General features: G+C 46.5%; 1 protein-coding gene across 1 annotated transcript in view; it reads right to left on the bottom strand.

Annotated features, from left to right (window-relative positions):
- LOC126990187 (uncharacterized protein DDB_G0288805-like) overlaps positions 1–5,000 on the bottom strand; it is a 140,766-nt gene that overhangs the window by 50,416 nt on the left and 85,350 nt on the right. The window lies entirely within an intron of this gene.

Consider the following 5,000-nt stretch of genomic DNA (forward strand, 5'->3'; position numbering starts at 1 on the left):
TTAGAATAGAAAAGGGGCAGGTAGGGTTTAAAAAGGGAGAGTGAGGATAGGAAGGGGGACAGGTTAGGGAAAAGGCAGGTAGACTTTAGCTTTAGAGAGGGGAGGTTGGAGAAGGGACAGGTAAGGTTTAAATTAAGGAGGGCAAGGGAGAGAAAGGATAGATGAAGCATAAATTAGATAAGGTGAGGTTCAGGAAGGTACAGGTGAACTTAATTAAGAAGATACAAGTGGGGTTCAGGTTAACGAAGGCAAGGGACGGGAAGGGACATTTGGGGATTGGAGTAGGAAAGAGACAGGTAAGAATTAAATTAGAAAAGGTGAGATTAGAATGACTAGTAAAGGTGAAGTTGAGGTTATTTAGTGAAAGTTCAGGTGTCTTTCGGAAAGGTAAGACTGATGAAGGGATGAACTTTTACTTTTGATTACTTTTTTTACCTGGATGTATGTATGTTTGTTTGTTAGTGAGGGGGCTGATACTATTTCATTACATAACTTCAATATATTATCATCGCTTTCCTTTGCATTACGTTACGTTTGCACTGAATTTCGTTGCCTTTGTCGGGGTAAGAATATTCATAACGTCATAACTTTTACGCTGTACATCAAACAAAAAAAGAAACTCATTACAAACAGTGGCGGTGCTTGGCGGTACGGAACGTCAAACTTCGCAATTGATAAAGACGTCGAGCTCCGCTGTGCGCACTTTACTGTGTTTCGCTGTGCGCATTTTAACTACGCTTCGCTATACGCATTTTTACCGCGAGTGGCAGCCGTGACGATGCCTTGTGCTGGGGCCGCTGATTCTCTCTCTCTCTCTCTCTCTCTCTCTCTGTCCACACACACACACACACACACACACACACACACACACACACACACACACACACACACACGCGCAAGAACACGAACCACGCGGGAAAGGTGTGGGTGGAGGAGACGCTTTAATTCACTTTTTAGACCCTTTTTTCATCCCCTCCCTCTCTGTGTCTCTCTCCCTCTCTCGTTCCCTCCGTCGCTCTTTTTCCCCGCGGCGTGCTGGCGTGAGGGAGGGCGTCGCCGGGTGTGCCGTGAGCCGGTAAACTTGGCTGACGGTGCTGCTGGTGACGCTACGCTGGTGGGGGTGGGGGGGGGGGACACAAGGGTAGTAGGTAAGCAGGTTTAGCAGGGAGATTAAAGGAAGAGGGGGGTAGGGGAGAAACAAGGATGGGGTGATTATGGGGTGTTGGTTAAGGAAGGTTGGGGTTAGGGGACACAAGGTAAGGGTACTAAGATGGGGGTAGGGAGGTTAAGGGTGGGAAAGGAGGGGAGCACAAAGATATGGGAAGGAGGGGTTAAGGGAAGAAGGTAGAGGGGGTTCATTGGGGTAGAAGGTTGGGGAAGGGGAAAGGGGAGAGGAGGAAAAGGGTACAGAGTTGGGGGGGTTAGGGGGAGGAGGGGCATAGGGGTAGCGGTACACAGGTGCGAGATAGACACAGGTGATAGGTGAGGTGCTACACAGGTGACGTGGGTAATTGGCGGCACAGGTGTAAAAGTGAATGTGCACAGGTATGTATTGAAGGGAACGGTTACAGGTGGAGCGATGTACAGGTGTGGCTAGACAGGTGATGGAGCTACACAGGTGAAGGGGGTTACAGGTGAGGGGCTAATGAGGGCAATGTACAGGTATTGTCAGGTGTTTTTGGGTCTGAATTTGAAGGCAGGTGAGTCAGAAGGTGAGTCACAAGATGTATTAACTCATTTATCTTCTCCTCCTCTTCCTCCTCCTCCTCCTCCTCCTTTGGTTCGCTTTTTCCATTCCATAAGTTCTTTTTCCTCGATTTTTCTTCTTTCCTCAGTTTTCTTTATCATTCACCGTTTTTCTTCCCTTTTCGTCGTGTGTGTGTGTGTGTGTGTGTGTGTGTGTGTCGCCGTTAATATTAGTTGAAGGAATGCTCTCCCTCTGCTTCTGTTTCCTCCCTCTCTCCCTCCCTCCCTTTCCTCCCTTCTTCTTCTCCCTCCCTCCAATGGACCTGAAGAAACATTGCCATTATCCTTCCTTCTGTTCTTCCCTCCCTACTTATCTTCACCCTTCTTCACCCTCCTCTCCCTATCTCCCCACCCTTCAACTTCCTTCCCCCTATCTCAAACCCTTCACGCTTCCCCTCTCCTCCCTTACTTCTCTCTATCTCCCCACCCCCACCCCCCACTTGGCAATACACGCGGCCCCGTCCAACAGTAAGACAAAGGGGTTGATCTGCGTGATTGTGACAGCAAAGGACGCCTCAGCCCAGATATTCTAAGCCCAACCTCCCTGCTAAGCCTTCCACCCCTTTGTCTATATAAATAACTCTCAACAGAAAACGTAATCCGCTGAGCCTAACTTAAGCCTTCCGTGTCTTTCTCAATATGAAGAACAATGAACCTAGCTAAACTTCCACGCATCGTTTTCTATATAGAGAACAGAAAACGTATCCCACTGAACCTAACTTAAGCCTTACGTGTCTTTCTCAATATGAAGAACATTGAAATAATCCAAACTTAAGCATAACCTAACCTAACCTAACCAAGCCAAACTCAAGCATAACCTAACCTAACCAAGCCAAACTCAGGCATAATCTAACCTAACCTAGCCAAGCCAAACTCAAGCATAACCTAACCTAACCTAACCAAGTCAAACTCAAGCATAACCAACCTAACCTAACCTAACCAAACTCAGGCCTAACCTAACCTAACCTAACCTAGCCAAGCATAACCTAACCTAACCTAACCTAACCAAGCCAAACCCAGGCATAACCTAACCTAACTCTACCAAACCTAACTGAAACAAGCCAAACCTTCCTATAAGTTAAGAAGACCAAGCTAACCCAACCCTGACTAAGCTAACCTAGACATACTGACGACCTAATTTTAACCTTCGTAATTCACCTATGAAAAAAGGAAACCCTAAACCAACCTATTATACACTTCTCTCTCTCTCTCTCTCTCTCTCTCTCTCTCTCTCTCTCTCTCTCTCTCTCTCTCTCTCTCTCTCTCTCTCTCTCTCTCTCTCTCTCTCTCTCTCTCTCTCTCTCTCTCTCTCTCTCTCTCTCTCTCTCTCTCTCGGTCTTAACTTTGTGTCTTTGTGTCTCGCCGTAAATTGAAACGTGAATAATTTTGGCGAGAGAAAAAAAAAATAGTAAGAGGAGAAGGAGAGTGTGGTGGTGGTGGTGGAGGTGGGGGTGGTGGAGGTGGTGGTGGGATATATATTGTTTTGTGGAGTTCATTTTAAGACTTCCTCGTGTGTGTGAGTGTGTGTGTGTGTGTGTGTGTGTACCTATCAAACACACACACACACACACACACACACACACACACACACACACACACACACACATGAAGCGATTTTCCCTGCTCCTAAAATCTACAAACTCTCACCTGATACGAACTAATTAGGCCCCGGGAAGGCAGGTGACAGGTGAACTATGGGCATACTCACCTATTCCCTCCCTCCTTCCCTTCACCCCTTCCCCTTTTTTTCAATTTTCCTGTTTCCCTTCCCCTCCCCAGACTCACTTATCCCCATTTTTCATTCCCCTTCACCCTCCTTTTCCCTTCCCTTCCTTCCCCTTCCCTCAATATTCCTCCTTCCCTTCCCTTTCCTTCAATCTTTCTTCCATTCAATCATCCTTCTTTCCCCTCTCCCATTTTTCTTTCCCCTTCCTTTCCCTTCTTCTGCTCCCCTTTCCCCTACCTTAGTTCCCCTTTCCCCTTCCCCTTCCCTTTGCAAACATCCCCTTAGCTTGGTTTTAATATGAAGAGTCGAAATCGGAACGTTATTTAGACCTTACACGAAAACCTTATCAATTTTATGCTCTACTGAACCATTCATTAAGGGGCATTCTCTCGCTGATGCCGATGGAGTCTTGGGCCTTACGCTAACTGGAGGAGGAGGAGGAAGAGGAGGAGGAGGAGGAGGAGGAGGAGGAGGAGGAGGAGGAGGAATCAACTTCTATTCTTTGAGGTCTGACCGGTGCGATTCTGATGTCTTGAAAGAGCTTAAGAGGGTGGAATGATGAGAGAGAGAGAGAGAGAGAGAGAGAGAGAGAGAGAGAGAGAGAGAGAGAGAGAGAGATAATGTATTGTTTTCTTCTGTTTTTCTTCCTCTCATTGCCTTTCTATCTTCATTTATCTCTGTTGGTGCGAACGACTGTTTAGTATTTATGACTCTCTCTCTCTCTCTCTCTCTCTCTCTCTCTCTCTCTCTCTCTCTCTCTCTCTCTCTCTCTCTCTCTCTCTCTCTCTCCCATCCTTCCTCTCCCTCCTCTTCCCTTTCCCATCTTCACATTCTCCCTCTTCTTTTCCTTCACTCTTTCCTCGCTTCCATCTTTACCTTCTTCTTTCCTTCTTTCCTCACTTCTCTCCTTCCCCTTCCTTCCTTTCCTTCCCTTACTTTCTTCCCTTCTTTTCCTTCACTTTCATTATCAACCTTCTTCTTTTCTTCTTCCCTCACTTCTCTCCTCCCCCTTCCTTCCCTTCCCTCCCTCATTTTCTTCCCCTTCTTCTTTCACTTCACTTTTCCTTCCCTTTCATTTTCAACCTTCTTCTTTTCTTCTTCCCTTACTTCGCTCCCCTCTCCCTTTCCTTCCCTTCCCCCTTCATTTTCTTCCCCTTCTTCCTTTCTTCTCCTCCTCCTTCACTTCACACTTTCCTCCCTTCCCCTCACTTCTCTCTCACACACGTCACTCTCTCCCCTCTCTCTCTCTCTCTCTCCCCTCACCCACCCATCACTTCTCCCCTTCTCCCCCCGACACAGTATTCCTTCACGCCAATATATATTACGTTGTCACGGTAATTTTGCACCAACTCGCAACTTAAGACGGTAATATTCATAAAAAGACAATATTCATCAGAGGGCAATATTTAACTCGGCTCGGAGGGATGAGTCAGCGATGGGTTTGATGGTTTTAATGTTTGGGAAGATAAAAAATGATGAGTTAGATGATTTGTGAAGGTTATATAGTTGTTGTTTGTGAATTTTTTGT

The sequence above is a fragment of the Eriocheir sinensis genome, unplaced genomic scaffold, assembly GCF_024679095.1.
Source record: "Eriocheir sinensis breed Jianghai 21 unplaced genomic scaffold, ASM2467909v1 Scaffold148, whole genome shotgun sequence".
Classification (NCBI taxonomy): Eukaryota; Metazoa; Arthropoda; class Malacostraca; order Decapoda; family Varunidae; genus Eriocheir; species Eriocheir sinensis.